Genomic DNA, 21,107 nt, shown 5'->3' with positions numbered 1-21,107 from the left:
CAGCAGCCTCTATGGAAAAGCAGCTCCCAGCCTATGTTTTTCTGCTAATCACTTGGTCAGCTTTCCTTATGGATTTGTTTTATATGGAAGTTATCAGCTATGTATAAAATGAACAAAAGAACAAAACATGTTCTCACTTGTGATATATCTACAGCTAAGAACAGCACTGATGTCTGAAACAGACTCTGAAACCGATAAATGTATGGAATACAGTTCTATATAATAAGTCTCCAGCTTTGGAATTTATCATCTGATCTGTCCAATCTGGATGTGTATAAATTTCATCTTTTTTACCATATCAGGTTCCAAGTAGGATCGTGAAGTACCAGGCAAACAGATTTGAGATTTTGTGCTTAGCATTTGGATCTAAAAGCAATATATCACTATGCTGAACTGCAGTTCAGTTTGTAGGTTGTTTTTTTACAAAGGGACTATAATTAGTATGCTTAATTTTTAAAGAAAGTGTATTAAGAAAAAATCAAGATAAATACAGGTTGACATAAAGAGCTGTTACATTCCATAGTCTTTCATTTGGTCTTTGGCTTCTTTCCTGACACTTCGTAGGAGTCTCAATTCTCATGACATGTATCAGTATGTAAAATCTACCCTTTTAGAAACGTATTAAATTATCCCATTCACTTCTTGGTGCCCAACTTACTAATAGGTGTGGTGGTCCTTTTGTAATCTTGGTCTTAAAAGTGTAATAGCTAAGTGGTAACAATATTTCTGGAGTTGAACTGAGCCTAGCAATGAAGGCAGCGAGGTAGCAAAAGAAATCATCTGAGGACCCGATTTCCTCTTAGCCTTCTTTTTACATTATGTGTGATAACTGATATACCAAAAATATTTGTCTCTTAGAAATACACATATTAATGATTCCCATCCAAAAATAATTTTAGGACTAATTAAAGAAGTCAGTATTATTTGCAGAAACCCTGGAAAGATCTAGCTTGTAGCAAAAAATAATATTAAAAATATAGTAATGGAAACTAGGGGTTACAGTCATCTTCTAATCCAACCTGTCTATAAAACCAAGAACAAGTTATGTTTGGGATGCTTATACAAACAAGTATAAAAGTACATACAAAAAGCCACTAAAAAATATTATATTTCTAACCCATAATATAGAAGGACTGTAAGTCTAGAACAACAAGAGAAAGACTTTCATTTTATATAGTAACTGTATATATGTGAATAAAGAGCACCACGTGTTTATGGACTGATTATTTTTATGAGGTCTAACTGTGAAGAGACATTTTGACAGTTTTATTTACAGTGTAAGGCATACCCAGAGGCATGCAAGCATAGTTTGGAAACCATATATATTTGTATATAAAGCACACAGATATATATATGTGTACATATGTATAAATATATGTACATGATCATAGGAAGTGATTTTACAGAAAAACCACAAGCCTAGCTAACATGGCAGTCTACCACTGTAGCGTATTTCTAGATAGCCTTTTAAAAATATATATCCTATCAATAACATAAAATCTGCAATTACGTGAGGTACAAAAATATGAATTCAGAGTTTTAAGTATATAAAGGCACTCCCCAAAATGAAACAGTGTTTAAAAATATATCCTAAAAATACAGATCAAATTTCTTTAAATATATTTAATTTATATTAATGTATATATGCAGCCAAGTCACTAAGCTAATTAAACTACTTTTTGATTTTGGGAATTAATGGAGATTTCTACTCTTGAAGATTCTTTTTTTTAGCTATAGATAAAAAAGAACCCAGAGACATCAATCCCTCTGAACAAAGTACAATTCAAAGATAGAAGTTAGATCATTAAGGTTGAAAATAATATGATTACAGGCAACATCAGCTTGTAAAACAAATTCTGTTCTTTAATAAACATCTAGTATGCTCATACATATTTAATGTTCACAGTTTTTTAACGGCTTAGGTTGTAACCTTAGTAGCCCAGTGTGGAATTTGCTATTGTCATCCCTGTCCTCATTGGGATAGAGGTAGAAAGCAGCGAAGAAGTAACTCAAAGTTATATTTACCAAGTTTGAGCTGCTGATTAATTTTCCTCTGGCAAAGAGGTAATGGGAACACCCCATCACCTCATAAACAGTATTATGCTGGTTAGACACCTTCCATAAAATTTAATTAACACACCAACTCTTCCTACTGAACACTGAGAGGAACTGCAAGACATTCTTAATAGTAAAACTAGCTGCATTTCTTATCCTTCTACCTTCTTTGTTTACCCTGTTTGTTCATACTGTTAATGCCTTGAGGTAGAGGCCGTCTGTTAATGTCTATTTGCACAGCATAGGCCCCAATCTCTGTTAGGACCTGTAGCTGTTACCACAACACAACAGTAAGTAGTAACGTTAAGGTTTAAAGTTTTTTTTTCTGTGGGCAACAAAATCCAAACCAGTCAAGTTTCATTTTGCTATTTCTATCTACTCAACCTCTTACCGAACAAGTACTTTGCACTAGAAGGAACACATACCCCATTATACAATATCCTTTTGTATGTTTCATATGCATGCAGGATGCTCAAGACTCCACACTTTTGCATGATCAACAATATTTATAAATTGGAATATAAAATTTAAAAGAAATACCATAATATTTTCTAAAAAAGAGTTGGGAACATTACACTTATATCAGAATGGCCAGGATAACTGCCACCACTTGAAACTGAGGTCTGCCAACGTACTGTGATGATCTCCTATACATTACTGGCAAATCTGTATTTTACAAACTAGGAATTAAAAAGAAAGCTAAGATGTTAAACAAATACCCTGTTTAACCTGATGCAGAGTAGCCTGGATAAAACCCTATGACTGAACAATATATTAAAAAAATAAAAAGAATGAATTTATTCTCAGTTACTTTTTAGAAAAGAGAATCCTGTGTAAGTGACTACAGCAGCATGTTCTGTCACATTCTTTCCATAAACTGAGCCCTGTCAGTGACAGCAAAACAGATTGTGTGCATCTGCTGGGAATGAGCCAGATGACAGTGGAAGAAACACACATGGATACCTTGGCACAACAACTGAAGAAGAAGAAGAAAAATGGACAGAAAGAAGCAGAAAGTTCTAAACTTTAATTAAAATGGCTCTCTAACAAAAGTGAAGTTATCTAAGAGTCTGTTGCAGACTGTATGCTTTGCTTTAGACTGTAACTTTCCAAAAGCAACTACATATTTATAGTCTACATTGTCTTGTTTACTCCCTATGGTACTCATATGGCCACCATTCCCACGGTGTCTGGGTTCCACAGAATTTGCCTCAGGGAAATACCATACTCATTCTACAGACAGGGAATTGATGCACCAACAAAGCGAAATCCTCACAGTCGTCCAAAATAGGTTCTGGAAGACAGAGTTAAATCCCCACTGCCCAAAGCCAGGCTGCCATCCTAAACACTAGAATATTCTTCCTGTGCTTAGCTCTGCTTTCAGACAAAAATACTGTTATACCTAAAATTGACATTAAACACATAACCTCCTAGTACTCTAGCATTACAGGACTAGTGAGCCTGACAAGTTAAATTAGCGTGAATGGTGACTGAATCAGCTTTGCTGTTGCTGCTTGTATCCTCTCAAGTTTTACTGTTGAATATATGGACTGAGAGCCCAAGATGGCTCTAAAACTGCTCAGTGAGTTGCAGTCTTCAGTACAGAACTGCCACCACAAATAGTGGTAGCTGTGTATTCTTATATAAAAGAGGAACCTGATCTTCACTAATAGTTAAAAAGCTCTCCCAGATAGCGACTCATCATGGCAGCAGAACTGCATAGTTATGCTCAGGAATGGATTCAGAATTTCTGCTGAGTCTCTAAAAAAAATCTTTTATTTCAGGTGTAAAGTAACTTACATTGTTTCCCGTTTGGTTAATCACTTGGAGATAGAGCAAACAGATATGGCAGCACTTTTTTTTTTTTTTTTTTTTTTTTCTTAAGAAAACAGTATTTCCATTAGAAGGACATACAAACTCTTCTGAATTTTGCTCTGATGTTTTACACACTGTTTTGCTGTATATATCACGAATCAGATGTGACTGCCAGCTGAGTAAAGATTAGTATAGCACCTGATGGTCCGAACAGCTCAAGTAATCTATTTAGATCATCTGGATGCCTTGTGAGGCCAGTGGTCTCAGCCTGTTATGTATTCCATATGCAGTGACTATCTAATATTCTGATGGTACTTCAGAATTACATTAGTAAAATGGAATGACTTGGTATTTATAAAACTCATATATATCATTACATAGTACAATAAACATCCAGCAGACAGAAGCTGACATATACTCGCCTAGTCTGAGAAAAGCTCTAGAACAGCGTATAATGCACCTTCATGTTCCATCTCATTTCAGGATGTGTGAATGGCAGCCGCACATGTACAGACTTTAACCTCCAAGAGGGACTTTGAAAACTGCTTAAGTCTGCTTATAATGTTCTTGATCAAAGAAGTGGTAGATCTCTACATATTCTTCCCAGTGTGGTCCGGAAGAGAAGATAAGGAGATCTTCTTTTGAAATGTTCTATTCAAATGGTACCTTTGTTTCTAATGAGTCTGGAAAAAGAGTCAGAGTGGAACTGAGAAAAAGAGGTGGATGTTAATTAACAGCATGAATGATAATTCAGTATATAAAGCAGTTTTTAGTAGGTCATCAAGTCAGTGGAGTTATGCTAGAATACACGAGCAAAGGACATAGTTTCATATATCCACTTACATCTGAAATACTGTTGAATAAATATATTAATATCTGTGGATGTAAGTTCTCTTTGTGAAATCAGAATTTCCCAATTATAGTCGAAAGAAAAGAAAAAAGCAGCACATTTTTACAACTTACAAGCTGTTTCAAGTTCTTGGATAAATACTAGTCAAGACTGAATATCGGCACAACTTTTTAACCAGAGTTGTTATTCTTCTTCATTAATTCAAGCATAATAATGTGGTCAGGAAGTCAGGTTTGGATTCACACCCACATATTCAACAGGCACATTAACTGTACAAGAAACTGGCTGAAGAGGCGTGCATGCTAGGCCACAAGGTCTTTCCTAAAGGACCACCCAAGCTCTGCTGAAGATGACTGAGAACATGCACATAATGGTTATTTTTGAACTATTTGTACTCATAAAGGTTTATTAAACACTCTTAGGTAGCCTGAACAATTTATCGCACCCTGAAGCTGTACTTCCGGTCTCAACCAACCTATAATCAATCCATTACTCATTTACAGCATGCTCGTTGTCCTTGTATTCAGACACCTCTTCATGTTTCTAACTCCTATCCTAGATTTCAGAGCTTTGCTAGGCATGGTATGTCTCAGTTCAAGAAACAAACTCAAATGAAAGAATGAGGCCACTAAAAATTACGAAAGACTGACACAGAGGTATTTATAAAAGATCTAGTTTCACATATTTAGATGAATACACTCATGAAGATAAAACAAAAGGCACTTTCTTCTTATACATTGTATTTTATAAAGTAAAATCAAACTTTTCGGACAATGCAATAGGAAAGATGGCATGGAATTGGTTGTTTAAACTAGTTTTAAGCTATATTACAGACTAGAAACACAGAAAGGCTTGTACTTTTTGAGTAAGAGAGATAAAGGAGCACAAGAGACCAACTCGATAGCTAAGGAACTATGGCAATCCAGTGAAACATGACTCAATTACAGCCCTTCATTTGATGAATATTTAATTATCTATACAAAAATGGGATGGCCTCACATTTGGAAACTGAGAGTAGCTTTCTCCCAGAATATTCTACAGCCAACTGATTAAGGACCTTTCCAGAAAGACAGAATTGTCTTTTCTGCGAACTGCTCTAAATTAAGGGTAGGAAGTATTTCAAATCAGGTTTCTCAAATCCTGAATTTCTGCTATAAAAGTTAAACCAGTGCTTATAAAGAATTTATAGACTTAATCTGGGGATGTGGATTCCAGTAGACAACAGGACACAGCAAAGTAAAACCTAAATTCCCCTTTTTCATGTTGCCTTAAGTCCTTTCTAATTATGTGGATAGATCCTGGCATGGTGAATAGATTTTAGCTTTTACAGCATCTCAGTAAAATTGCCAATTTTCACCCATGTTTTGCCCTTGGAGAACTAAGACATTGCATAACAGACTTGCACCAAAAAAAAAAAGTTTGCAGCTGCATTTAAAATTACATTTAGGGGTTCTGAGTCCCTTTCTTATATTGTATGTATCAGACTGTCACGCAGCTTCTGCACTTCATTTGTAGACTTTTTTACCTTGCATCTGTTGCCTCAAATAAAGTTCATGTGTCTTTTTAGGGGTGATGATTAGGGAATTGTATGTTAAAGATACACAATATATTTTAAAAATTCCCCCTTTAAGTTTTGGAATTCATATTGAAGAATTCTGCTCCCTGGTCTTGGAAATCGCCACAGACGGGTTGCATGTGGCGCTGGAGATTATTATGTTCAAGAAACTTGTTTAAATTTTGGAGCACACTTTGGAACTGAATGTGCTGTTAAGTTCACTTTTTCAATAGAAAACCTGTATTTTGATCTTAGATATCTAGTTTAGATCACAATATATTCAAAACGTGCACTGTGAACAAACACGATAGTGGGTATTTATTTAACTGTTCCGCATTTAAGATTAGCATTTAGACAAACATGAAAATAGAATGCTGCCGATTATTTTTTTCACAAGTATCAGCAGGGGAATCTCACAAAACTGTACATCTGTAGACTCCTTGTCATTTTAAAGAGGCCTTTTTGATATATCTGCATTGTATTTTGAACTTATATCTATCAAACATGGAAGCTGTATTTTTAGGATGATGTTTATTTCACAGAGCAATCTTCTGATCCATTAGTGGAACAGCTTCCTCTTTCTGATCACATCTGGAAAACAGTAGAGTAAAAGGAGAGAACAAATACTTTCTTCCTGACCATCCTCAAAATTACTTTTTATCAGAAATCTGTAAAAGTGCTATTCCACGTCCTGTTTGGGGTAGTCAAAATAGTGATGGTCTCACGACAGGTTCGCCTTTAATCATATACAGAAAAATGTGGTAGAACATAGTGCTACTGCTTTACAGATGACATTTAGCAACTTGTAACAGAAGGCAGCACCAGAAAATCACCACTTGTCCAGATAGATGACAAGTACTGCTCTTCAAAGCAGACCTGAATATCTTTCTTTTGTGTCATGCCTCTTTGCTGGATCAGATATTGCTTCATATTGTTATTAAGTGACAAAAAAAGAAAAAAAAAAGTTAAATAAAGAACACGCTCTGTCTCCATTGAGAAATCCTTGTGCTCTCAAGTATTTTTCTAAAGGATTAGCAGGGGAAAAAAAATCCTAATAGCAATAAAACACCATGCAAAAATACCACTTCTTCTATTGCTTTCTTTGTCATAAGGATTTGCATTATGCCTATCACCACCATATCTCATCCCTGATAGATTTTTTTAAAAACATGGAATTCCAGAAAAGATAGTACTCAGTAAGGATGCCTTCAAGATGACTATTCTGCTGATCACCACAGAATGTAATACTGAGCTTGTGACAATATCTACTGGAAACATAACTGAACTAAAAGTAATATTCTGGATGGCGATTTGAGTATTGGAACTGTTACTGAGGATAGATTCTCATTTTGCTTTATCAATATCAAGTTTTGGAAAAACCACAAAAATATTAGTCCAATTTTCAACCTGTATGCCAAGAATATTATAGGAAATGTAGAAGAATATTATTCTGTTTCTGTCCTATGCATAATCTTTTTTATTGCAGCGTCACCAATAAAACAGAAACACCAGATCCTGTTGTTATCCCAGTGAAGATATGCAGATTTCTACCTACCAAGGATATAGGTAGGCATTCTCTGTTTCTGTACATGTAATTATGGGCAGTTCTGCTTTAGTTAGGCAGCTTGCCAATCATTCCATCATGTTTCCTTTTAAGAAAAAAATGGAATATTATTTTCCAATTAATACACATTTTTAAATGTAATTTTAAATTACTTTCAATTGCTAACAAGTCACATAAGTAAGAGTACTAGTAATCTAGCAAGCCTGCGTTATATTTTTTTTAATGTGCGCTCCCAAGAACATTAATGAAATTTTGCTTCATCCTATTTAGTTTTAAATGAGAGTACCAGTCCATACGCTCTTACTAACATTTATGGTCATATTTCTGATCCCTAAAATTTATGTATGTGTGTTTTGGATAAAGTTGTACATTTTGTATGCCACTGCAAGGATGCATTCCCTGGCTCAGTATTCTGACATTAAAAATGTGTCATGTAGAAGTTTGGTAAGTGTGCAGTTTCACACTTATTTCATATATTGCAGTGGGGTAATAAGCTGGATTTTTTCTCATTCTGCTGCTATATCAATTCTCTGTCTGCGTCTTACACGCATAAGCAAGATAAAGGAAAAAATGACCATTTCTCCAGGATTATGTGGGCAAAACAGGTTCTCATGAAATACTGCTTCAAAAATCAGTTCCTTATAGGTATAGAACACATTTAAATTATTATTTTGTTAAGGCTGTTGCCCTACGTCTGCAACAATTAAGGATTATTCATAGCAAGATGAATTCTATACACTTCAACAGGAAATTTGTTTGAAAAAACTCTGCAACATAAAGGTTTTAAGTTCGACTACCGTGTGCTGTCCACTCTTCTCCATTTGCGTACCATCTTACTAAATAGTCCGTAGCCACATTCTTCCTAACCTTCCTAAAAGCCTTCCTCCTTTTTTGCTGTTTCTCCCACTTCTTATATTCAGTATTGGCAGAAGCAACATTCAGGACACAGATGGACAGGGATAAAGCAGGCCTGAGGATAAGTGTAGAGAACATACTGTCTCCTGCTGGTTTCACTGAATATCTTCAAACTGTACTAACTTTTTCTACAAACTGCGCAGGCATTCCCAAGGGTTACGGCAATCAGAGGGGAGTTACTGGCAGCGCACGTCTGAAACTAAAATGCCAGGCTGAAGGGGATGCATGTGCTGGCATGGTCACAGGATGGTCACAGAACCTCAGTGTCCTGTTGTTTCTCTACAACGCCCCCCCATCTTTAGGGACAGCTTTTCCACCCAACTCCAATGAAATGATTTAAAACAATCTCCACTGAGAAGTCCATATGGAATTTTAAAATGAAAAGTACCGTAGTCTAGCTTCTTACACTGGTGGATACGTTCTGGAACATCTTAATTTCTGTAATGACCTGACAATAACTAAATTATTTGGATAAAATAATGCACCATTATTTCGAAAATAATGTCATATCATAACAGATTTGTCAGTAGGGGGACGAATTTATTAGAAATCAAATAAAGAGCACATGCTACTATGTTACTTGTTATTTATATTAATGAAATTAATGTTTCACGTGGACAATGTTCTGCATTATGTTTACTTTTGCAGATGTGTTTTATAAACAATTTCACAATCCTCCCTCCTTGTCCTTTGTACATACTTTGCTAACGGCTATTGATTGACTACTTAAAAGTAAATAGTGAAATTTAACTAAGCATGGGTTCCACAAATGGCATGCGTCCTGTATCTATAAAAGCAAACATAAATAATGTTATTTCTACTTCAGTTTACTTAACTGTACATCTTGTGATTATAGGATGAGAGATAAAAGACAGTAACGTCTAAAGTGAATTCCGGCACTGGCATTTGGTTAACAATAGTTTTCATGATAAACTTCACTTAATCAACTATACAGTTGAAGAAATAGTCAGAGAAGACCTGTTAGGTTGGATTCTAACTTTCATATCAGCAGTGCTTTATAAACTGGGAAAAGGAGGCAGAGGAGCTTTATGCCATCTGTTCCATTCCATCCCTAATCTGTGGGCTGCCTTATGCTTAACTTAAATGAAGGCAGCAGACACTGACTTTCCAGGACCTGCTGTATTGGCCAGGATCTCTGAAGGTCTCTCTGCTCGAACTCTTGCAGCCCTCCAACGGCCGGGAAGGTGGCAGAAGACAGAGATCAGTACGTCTACCCCGCTAAGGCAGGTGACTGCAAAGTCACCTGTTCAGGGAATTACAAAAGGGGCCTAAGCTACAGACCTCACTGGTGCGATCACGGAATCCGTCTTGCACGAGAGTGTATTCCATACAATATGAAAATAAACAATTCTCAGATAATTTATCCAGACCTGGTTCTAAATAAGTCAGGTAATGTTCTTCTAGAACTCCCTAGGACATATTTCTGCTATCTAAATGTAATCAGTTGCTAAAAAAAAAAAAAAAGGCGGGGGGGGAATGCTTAGTGGAGTTCTGTTATCTGTATTTCAGAGTAATAGTCCTACACTTGAACTGCCTTAAAGGTTGTTTTTCTCTGTGCTTCCCTCTATTTCTCTGGCAAATTTACTTTCTCTTTGCAAGAGAAGATGCAATGTAACTATATGAGAAAATTCTATCACTTTTGCATGTTAGCTTTCCTGGCTGAACAACGGGTCCCATTTGCATACTTTGAAATACTTTGAAGATACAAGGAAGTTTAAAGGCTAGGATACTATCTGATATTTAGTGGCTTAAATAAACGGCAGATCTCGGAAAGGTCTCTTTGCAGTTTAAAACTAATGGGAGAAAAATGTGATACTAACAGGGCTGATGGCAGAACACAATCCTAAAAACTGCATTTTTTATACATTCTAAAATGAAACACTAATTCGCATGACTGAGATCTGCATGTATAGATTTATCTCTCTGTATTCAGTGGGAAACAATCATTTTATCTGTAAGCAGGCACCGAAATTTACCGTATGTGCATTGAGAAGACACAAATTTTTATTACCCATATTAAGTGGTAAACTTATGACTTTTTAATTGCAAAATCATTTTAATTCTCTTTAAATCTTCCTTAGTAGACCAAGTATCTAGTAATTCCACTGCTTTTCTTGAAAGTCTTAGAATAACAGGCTATATTTCCGATGTCATCATTAAATTGATCTCATACTTTACATAAAACTGTGCGACATTAAAATGTGCAAAACTGCACTCAGCCTTGGCTGCTTCTTTATCATTGTAAGACTGTATCTGACAGTTCAGATATACAGCTGGGGCCCAAAAGTTGTATTTTGTCACACTGATGCTAGGTAACTTTTTTAAAATTACACCCTCCCATCAAAAAAATAAAATACTCTGCTGTTGTATGATATAAATCTAATATAACTGAATGTGTTTTCAGATATTCATGAGTTACATGGCCAGACTGAACTTGTCAGAAAAGGACACTGTATTTCAGTCTTTATCACTCCAAGCTCCGTTTCAGTATTTTACGCACATGAATTCCTTTTCAAAAGTACTGATAATCTACATCTACAGTCAAAAGTGTAAGGTGCACGTTCTGCATATTTGAAGGCTGTCTTAATACAGTTTTCTTGCTTATACAGCAGTAAAATAACCAGGAACAATTACAAAATGTGGTAACTTAACTATTCTTTAAGGACTGTAATGAGCGAGCACGTCTCAGGTTAGTCTTTTTCATCTTATTTGGCTGTGAGCTACTTCAGGATTTTTCAAACATTTCTATAACTGCATTTATTGCCTATTTCCAAGGGCTTACTTTTCTAAACATGCTACCAAAATCTTTAAAATTCCCATTTGAGCCTCATAATACATTGTTGAGAAGTTAGTGTAATGCACATAGGAAACAAAAGGAGAAAAAGAAAATGTACTTTACATATAACATAAACTTTTCAAAATACAGCTAGGCAAAGCTAGAATGAAAGAAAATCAAAATGTGCTTTCAGTGTCCATTAAGATGAAACATCTGAATTTACAGGAGTTTCCTGTCTGATTATAATAACACACACAAAATTAAATACATAAATATTAATTTTATGTATCACATAAGATGAAGACAATGAAAAAACCAATGTTTACATTTATGGTTGACTCATTAGTGTTTTATTATGTGAAACACTAGGAGGCATCAGTTGGGTAAAAAAAAGAGTTCTTCTTTTGAAAAATGGTAAGAAATTAGCATAGAAGTTACCAGCTTGGAAAGTTTCATACTTCCAAATGTTAAAGGCTGTATGTTATAACTAAATTATGCAAATAGCCAAAACTCTCTATTCTCAGTGATAAATCACTATTTAATAATATAGGAACAACATTTGATTTCCTAATTCTTTTCAAACCAGACTACTATGTTCACATACGCAACATGAAGTATAGTTTTACATCATGTTACGTTTTTAAAAATAACACAATAGTGGTAAACTAAGATGATTTACTTGTTCCTCAGTATTCTACTTTTTGATAAATCTGCAAAGCCCTGACATGTTTTATGCACTCTCCTCTGTACGTAAGCTCTTAATAGAGTAAGTGCAGTGAATTTAGTATAGTCCTAGGCACTTTTAAGAACTTTTAATTGCTATTACAGAGCATCAGCTAGGCAAAAATGTTTTTAAAAAATCCCAGGGTAATCATCTACTGCATGTTAAATACCTTTCCCAAAAGCGATGAATTAAACGGCATTTTTAAAATTTGTATAACAATGCTACAAGTGGCTATACCTTTTACTATAAAGTCATACGAAACCAGTAATGTCAAAATTGAGCTTTCCTTCCTTCGAATTGCATTTAACAATGACTAAGCAACAGAGTTATAGTTGTCTTATAAAATAATCAATTGAAATTGAAGTGTGCCTTGCCATGCTGCAGCAATCAGCTTTTATCTCTGCCCAATCAAAATGACATGTGAACTGCCTAATCCTTCTTTTGTAAGGCACATAAGACTTTGTTGTCACTGTTGGTTTTGTGAATCGCCTCTATAAGCTAGTCTGATTTCCTAAAGATGACAGATCCTAGTGAATAGACAAGCTCTACTGCACTGCAGTCAATGAGACAGTGAGATTAGAGTGGAGGACTGAAGACACCAGCTTTTAATCACCTGTCCACATGCAACATTGGCCATCAGTTCTGAGTAAATTACCTTAAAGCTGGTCAGCTGGACCCAAATAATTCATTTAAAAATAGAAAATTAAAAATTTAAATTTTTCAATTTTTCACTTGCACCATCAGTTGTGTTTGCTGACCTGAGTTCTTCTAAGCCCATTTTGTTTTGGAAAAAAGATTCAAAACTGTATTTCCATCCTTTTCAAATACCAGAATACTAACCCTACTCTTAAGCTTGAAGTTTTCTAGCTGTTCGAATTACATATGTAATTTTTTTGTATTTTATCCCTAAGTCGCCACAGAGCCTAAATGAGGATGTAGCAAAATCTCTCTGCTGATATCATACAGCAAAAATTTTAAAATCTTAAAATACATCACAAATATTACTGCTTTGGTTATTCTTCAAAATGCTGAAGCAGAGACTATGAACTCCTTGAAATTATATAGCACCTTATTTATGTTCATCTTCATAATCAGCGTTTTCAAAAGAATACCACTACATCTTACTTGATTTTTGGACAAATTATCATGTAATTTAGAATAATGATGTCCAACAGGTAAAAATGGAGTCTACGTATCAAAACCCAAATGCTTATTCTTTCAAGCACCTAATAGCAGTTAATGACTTCTTGCTCGATGAGATGTAGAAATATCCTTAGCTGTCTCTGAAGATGAACTGAACTATTCTGGTGAACAATAAATTAACCTGTTACAGAGAAAAGTAAAATTAAAAGAAATGAAGTTGGCAAAAGTATTCTATTCACAACTTCTGCTCAGTTCCTAAGTTTCTATGTAGTTATATTTATCTACTAAATAGTGAGCTACCAAAATCTTTCACAGGTAAACTTTTGGAAAAAGCTTCAGAAAGCTTCATTTCTCTTTGTCTATAGTATTTTAGATGTTTTAAAAAACAGAGCCATTTAAGAGAGGAATCTCTGTTTTTGAGTATACATGTTGCAGGTACACAAATTAAGAGTGTTCATAAAAAAATAAGAACATTTTTCTTATCCTATATCAAAAGAAAATTCACAGTAGGTAAGTATTTGTATGAATTTTCTTATGATGCTCCAAAACCAGCAGCTCAGGAATGTAACTCTAAAAGACTTAATCTCACTCACTGTTCATCATTTAGTACCAATTTCTACAAGGCTCTTAAGCCTAAATTTCCTTTTTTTTTTTGGTCAGGTAATCTTAAGAGGATACAGACGTATCTGATTCTTGCATTCATTTATAGGACACTGAAAGTGACATTCTTTACATCTCTGCCCTAAGAGAGCTATGGGACAGGCAAGAAGTTTAGGACGCCTCAGGGCCTGATCCTGTAAATCGTTATTCCTGTGACTTGTTCATTTTCACGCAAGTAGTCTCAGCATTGTCAGTCAGACTAGTTGTGTAAGTACTGTTTGCATGAAAGAAGGTTTTCATGTTCAGGTCCCAAGAACCATCTTCTCATACTAGCTGTGTAGGGCATATTAGTAGATATATCTGTAAACAGCAAGTTTTTAAAATAAAAGGATGTGTACTACAAGGAACATGGACACCCTGACTTAAGGGCCATTCTCTTCAGTTCCTCTTCAGAGAATTTTTCCATTACTTCCAAAGGGACTTAAGTGTTAGCAGAGACTTCAGTGTTAAGACCTGATATGAACTATGTATTCATTAATATAGAATGAATAATATAACACGTATTTTAATAAAACTGATAAAGTAAGAAAGTCTTGTGGGTTTTTTGACTTCGTGTCAGGTACCTAAAATCATGTAACAAAACCAGTTCACAAAATAACAAATCCCCAAAGTGGCCATTTGCCTGAGCATTTGAACTGGAAATCAGTATGTATGTAATACAGAGGTTAGAACTGGTTCACAGGTGGTTATATTTCCATGCCCTGCCAAGCCTCTAGGGATTAGAGTTATTATACTCCATACAAACATCTTTACTCTTCAACCACAATACCCGGGAAAGTGCCAATAAAAAATCTAATCACATTTGCATCTAAAATAATTGGTTTATCATCCATCTTGTAGTTCTTTTAAAGTGAAGGTACGAAACTAGGACATTTGCCATTAAGCTGATTGTCAGATATGTGCTAGGAAAATGCATTTTGTGTCAAAACAATTCTTTTCTGATCACCAGTAAAATACTGGCAAAGTGCCCTTCCCTGCTTAATTCTCTTAAATCTTTAGTTTTAAGTTGTGTATTACAGTATTTGATTTCAGGATGCAGGTATTTGCTAATAATAATTATTATACACAATAAAGAAAACAGAACTCTTCTATAAAAGACAATGCTTAGGTTCGCACAATGATTCATGAAGTTTTTTTTTTTTTTTTTTTTTTGAGAAAAGGAATTATGAGCTTGCCTTTATACTTGTTCTGTTTTTCAGGCTGACAGAAGGTCACACTAAGTTTTATGGGAAACACTAAGTATTACAGTTACATAATGCACCAATAGTCTTATAAGTCCCTCATTTACATTAAACTTTATCTTAGCCTGTAAGTAACTGTACTGCAACTAAACCAGCCGTTTTGTAAGGCTGATTAGCTTTACTCCCCTGTGTTAAAAAAACGTAAAGATTACTCAAAGTACTATGTAAAGCCCAAAGCATACTATCCCAAAAGAGGTTTGCAGCCCATGACTTAAATTCCCACATCAATGCAAGGGGTCTTTCCATCTCAAACGTAAGTATTCAAATGAAAGACGCACAAAGTTAAACACTTGCAAGCATACATTACCTAAACTCAAGAACTGAAGAGGCTATGATACAATGAAGTTTAAAGAGCATTTCACCTAAACTGGATTGTTTCCTTAGTCTGATAAATTAGGGTGCAAGCACCACAAGGTCATAGCATTTGGTGAACTATTCAAATCAAATCAGATTTGAACACTTCACAATATCAAGCATACAAATGATGTAAGCTAACTTCATCAAAGTTTAAACACTTATGACACTGAAAGAGACAAGTCAGCAATAATTTACTAGACAGCGATTTAACTACGTTACTTGTCTAAAAAGTTACTTTTAAGCAATTGCACAATCATACACTTAAAAAGTCTGCAAGCAACCTCGCTCCCAGTCCACATACAATGACTGAAACATTCTTCAAACGCAATAGGAAATGTACATCGGGCTTTTGTACCATGCCCGCTGTATTTTATTCCGATGCTGAATTTCACTGGTACTTACATTATAAACATTTAGCTGTTTGGATGATCAGACTAGTCCTTGAGATATTTTCCTTTCACAGGAAAAAGAAAAAATCCCTTTACTTCTTCCAGCCTTAAATATTCACCACCTGGTTCAACATGCAGCCTCCTTGAATCACACACACAACCTTCAAAGTCAATCCAATAAGCAGCCAGAAGATGTCTGGGGTGTGTGTGTGTGTGTGCGTGCGTGTGTGTGCAGCGTGGAGGAGGAGAAAGTGGCTGAGCTGCTGGTCGGATTAAAAGTAGCCGGGCTCGTCCTGAAAGCGTCCAGGAAGGAAGTGACAGCAGGCGAATGGGAAAAGGCGAGCAGCTCACAGCCTTTGTAATGTCGCGGAGGGGAAGGGGGAGGCGAGGAAGGGATTCAAACTACACGCCTGATGAGGTGTCCTTTTCTGCTTCGCTCCCTCTTCCTCCCTTTTCTTCTCCTTCTCCGCGTCTCTATTTCTCTCTCTCTCTCCCACAATCCCAAACGAATGACTCTCTCCTCCCGAGCTGGAGAAATAATCAGTTTCACTCTTGCAAAAAGGGGGCGGGATCAGATCCCGAAAGCGTTTTAATAAAACAAACATAGAGCAGCAGCAGCGGCAGCAGCTCCCTTCCTTGCCCCTCTAGTCTAAACTAGATTGATAAATTACTCCACTACACTACTTTAATTATGTATATGGTATGCAGAATAAATCACTGAACATCAGCACCTCAATCAAGCACTTTTTAAATGATAATTGCATCTTGGGTGAATCAATCTTTCCATTCCTGACATTTTGCTAATTTTAGTTTTACGGTGGGGGTAATGGCACATGCCACACGCGCACCTAATGACAATCCTTTATTACGCCGAGCGAAGACAACGCGGCCAGCCGGTGCGTATCTTCCCCCTCCTGGCGAGGGACAGCAAGCGTGAGGACGGCGGATCGCTGCCACGGCCGGGGGCGGGGGGGTGGTGGTGGTGTGGTGCGCGGGGTGTGCGGAGCGGGCAGCCCCAAGGCTGCACGCCGCGTCCACGGCCGGTGGGCTCGGGCAGGGCCGCCCGCTTCCCGGCGGCGGCGGCCGGGTGCGATCCCAGCGAAAGCGGGGAGCTGCGGGACTCTGAAACGTCCCTACCTGTCGCAACCCGCCCGCGCCCCGCGGGCACCCCACCGCTCCGCTCCGCTCCTCCGCCGCCGGGGTGCCTTCGGGCGGGAGGGGAGGGGAGGGCGATGAGCGGGGCCGGGGTCGGGGCGGGGGGAGGTCGGCGGACCCGCGGCCGTCGCCCCCGCCACCGCAGCGCGGGGGCCGCTGACCCGCCGCGCCGCCTCCGGAGCCGAGCGGGGCTGCGGCCCTCCGGCGCCCGGCTGCCCAGCTCCCCGCACCTTTGCCGGGCTCCTTCTCCGGAGCCCTCCCGTCTGCCTTAAACGGCCCAACGTCCCGAAGTCATCGGGCTTCGGCTCCCGCTGCGGGTGGGTTATCCCCCCCGCCCCCCCCCCCCCCCACCCACCCCCCGGGGCGCGGAGTAGGAGCGATCCCGGTGGCAAAGTTTGGGGCACCCCAAAGGGGAATGCTGGCCAGATAAAATCCCACTCGCCTCCTCGCGCGCGTCCCGCTGACGGCCGGCCGCCGGAGACCCTTGTCAGACTTACCCGCAGAAATGCAGCATTACCAGCACACTGTGTGAAAGGACAGGACTTTTTTTTTTTTTTTTTCATAGGCTCATTTGCTTTTAAAACCGGACTGAAAGGACTGTACTGTATGGGAGCTTGAATCCAAATTAAGCACATGCAGTAATTGTGAGTAAAACTGGACTTTGCAGATACTCGCTTTAATTTCTGTGTAGATAGACAACTTTTACGATCCTTCGAGAGCAGCAGGGGAGTTTATAAAAGCACAGACCATTATTTTTATGATAGATTAAGGCACTGCAAATAGGAGCAGCACGTGTGATAAAACCAAATGACTGAATTCAAACAACAGTGATAAATATCTATTTGGTTTATTTTAATACAAGTCCTTGGTCTCGCAGCCTTTTCCCCTATAAACATCTCATTGGGCCACTGACCTACTTCCCAAGTTCCGTTTTTGACAGTGAATAAATGCCTTTTCAATTCAACTGTACTTCTTAAAACACGGATGCTCAAAGCACGGTCAGAGCAATACGACGCTAAGGCAGCTCTAACAAGCACCCTGCAATTGCTCTTGACACAGATCCCTAGGGAATACCCTTTAGTGACTTCGGGTCTCATCACGCCCTGCTCTGCCTTGGTGAGATTTAGATACAGAGTGGACAACTCTCAATGGACGGACAGTTACACACTACAAATGCACCCACAACAACAATGACAGTAATACTGATGTGCCTAGAGCCACCAGGCAGCCAGACACCAGCCAAGCACATTGTGTACGGTGGTGAGAGGCACATATGCTCGGCAGTGTCAGCAGCGGAGCCCAAGTAACGTTGGGGATGAAACACTTTCTCAGCCTCAGGTTTGGCACCAAGCGCAGCAGTAAAGAAATACGGAACAGTGACACGGGTTGTACCCTTGCTATGCCGCTTCTGCAGACAGTTTTCGTCTCCCAGGACGGCACACAACTATCCGGTAATATTCAGATTTTCTTAGTGGCAAAACCAGAAAACTGTTAAGACTTCGCACTTCTGCACTCCAGTAGAAAATGACTGTCGTCTGCATTATTTTGCGCAGGATACGTTAAGTTTTCAGGTTTCTGGCTAGTTGGTAACACAGCCCTTCAGCTGGCAAGGCAGAACACGAGCACCGTCGTATCTTGAAAGTAATTATTAGGGTAGGCAAGTATTTCAGAAAATAAAAGTACACAGCAGCTTAGCAGATCTGCTACACCTCTGCGTGGGCACTTGTGGCCTAATCTTTAAATAGTGGTGACCTTCACATACCGGAGTACCTTAAAGCCATGCCAAGTTTTTGTCATGAGCACAATTCATCAAATTCATGTAAAGGACACCTCAATTTTTAAAACAGAGTTCAGATGCTAGATGGACAAACAGATATACGGGGAGGGATCAGGCTTTCTCACTCATCTCAGGGTTAGATCAGGCATGGATTTAGGCAGTATCTTTTGAAGTGTTTAGGATTTTTCTCTCTCTTTTGCTGCATTTAATTTTAAAATCTGGAATAATTTCAAACAGTGAAAAACCTTTGTTCTGGTGTCTGTACTTGTACTGATGCTCCACAAATGCACCCTTTTCAAATTTCTGGCACGAGACTCAGATCTACTCTTTTTTGCTGTCCACAGGTCATGTGCAGGTCTGCTGACAAAATTATTTTTTTCTTAATCCACCACCTGAGGCATGCAAAGTTTTAAACAATGAGACATCAGTCAAAGTGTAATAATTATAAAATCAGTTCTCCGAAGTTTTATCAAAGAGTGAAGTGTGTATCCAAGTATCTCTTTTCCTCACAAGTGTGATTATCTCAAGGTAACATTTCCTTTGAAGGTGATTATCAAAGTCTGTTTTTGTTCTTTTGTGGATGCTGAACATATCTTTCCCTTAGGAGGAATGAGATTGCCAGCTTACATCTTTTAATGGCGTTTAAACTGAAAAGCAGTAAGGTTACTATGAAATGATCCACCTCCTTTGCATCTTAACCCTGGGGTGGCTTGGTTTCTATTTTCTGTTTAAAGTTCTGCTCAACCCCACTCCACTCCACGCCTCGCTCTCTTCCACCACCTCCCTATTTGTAAGAGCAACACAGTATAACACTTCTTCCCATGTCTGGCTGCTTTTAAACTTGGCCCACGCTGGGTGCAGCGCTTGAAGTGAGCTTTACAAAATTATTTTAAAGTGAGCTGGGGCGGTTGCCACAGCAACCCACCCTGAGAGAAATCGAGGCTATAGATTAATCTACCCCACAAGATTATTCAACAGTACTGTATTTGTTCTTCATTCATTCAGAATATTCCCTCAATCCATATGCTTTTATAATGAACAAAAGATGTAAACTCAGATAATTTCAAAGATAATAGGATATATATTCCAGGAGCACAATTTAAATGCTTTCTAAAGCACTGCAAAGAGCTGAAATGTACATGATTCTTTGCAAAATCATTTAATTGCAAAAAAATATTTGCAAGGTAGGCACAGCTGACATACGAACTTTAAATAAAATTGCATGCCATTACTAAAATGGTGTTATACACATCAAGCAATGATTACAGAAAGCCTTTGTCACAGGTGTACCTGTAAGTACATAATACAGCAGAGCTTGCTCTCCAGGCTTTGCTTTTAACATTAAATCTGAAAACAATAAATAGTACTTTGTAATATTAAATGCAATAAATATTAAACACTCACCACATACACCCTCTTTATTGTCAAAATCATCCGCCTCCAATGCTTTACTTAATCTTTCCCATAGTAGTTACTTCACAGTTTACAATTCTTGTTCGGCACCTTAGATGTTTAAAAGCACAAAAGTAGCGTATTATTAAAATGCAAACCTATAGTACTTAAAATATATTTAAAGAGATTTATGAAACAATTTCTATAAAAAGAGTCTTTACTGATGTGCACTTAGGCCTAAGAGAAATATCACTTGTAAGTAACTTGACATTTTCGGAAGCTGTAATAAACTCCATCTGAATCCTACCTTAGGGATGCTGCGCTATCAATAAAATTACAAAACTATTGATCTTGGACTGTACTCATCCTCCAATCGGTACTTAGGAAATTATTTATGCTTTTACACACATTTTGGAAAACGCTGCTCTCTCATTGTTTAATAAATGCCAATTTAGAACTCCGGGCCAAACGCTGAAACGCTAAAGCCTGGCTCACGAATTTCTTCCTTCTTTCAAGGGCAGACGTGTGCTGTGCCCCCGCCCGGGGACGCATCTCCTCGGGCCTGCCTCGGGGCAGGCAACACCGGCTAACACCGGCACAACCTTTTTTAACCCAAACGCCCGTTTTTTCTGCGCAAACCTGTGGCTGTGGCCAGGCGGCCCGCACCAGAGACCCGCCTGCGGCCTCTGCCCCGACCCCTCGCACCCCCGCCGCCGGC

At 38.1% G+C, this 21,107-nt stretch overlaps 1 protein-coding gene across 16 annotated transcripts in view; it reads right to left on the bottom strand.

The window, feature by feature from the left end:
- MEF2C (myocyte enhancer factor 2C) overlaps nucleotides 1-21,107 on the bottom strand; it is a 141,860-nt gene that overhangs the window by 110,870 nt on the left and 9,883 nt on the right. For 4 of the 16 annotated variants that reach the window (XM_041121024.1, XM_030004634.2, XM_030004638.2 and 1 more), the window contains exon 1: nucleotides 16,079-16,640. The gene's annotated coding sequence lies outside the window, so the exon portion shown is untranslated. Of the gene's footprint in view, nucleotides 1-4,292; nucleotides 4,577-16,078; nucleotides 16,643-20,401; nucleotides 20,501-21,107 lie in introns of those variants that run through there. The other 12 variants (XM_030004624.2, XM_030004625.2, XM_041121022.1 and 9 more) reach the window with 8 other exon arrangements.

The sequence above is a fragment of the Aquila chrysaetos genome, chromosome Z, assembly GCF_900496995.4.
Source record: "Aquila chrysaetos chrysaetos chromosome Z, bAquChr1.4, whole genome shotgun sequence".
NCBI lineage: Eukaryota > Metazoa > Chordata > Aves > Accipitriformes > Accipitridae > Aquila > Aquila chrysaetos.
Note: the sequence above shows the minus strand (reverse complement) of the source record. Positions and strands in the feature narration are given on the sequence as shown.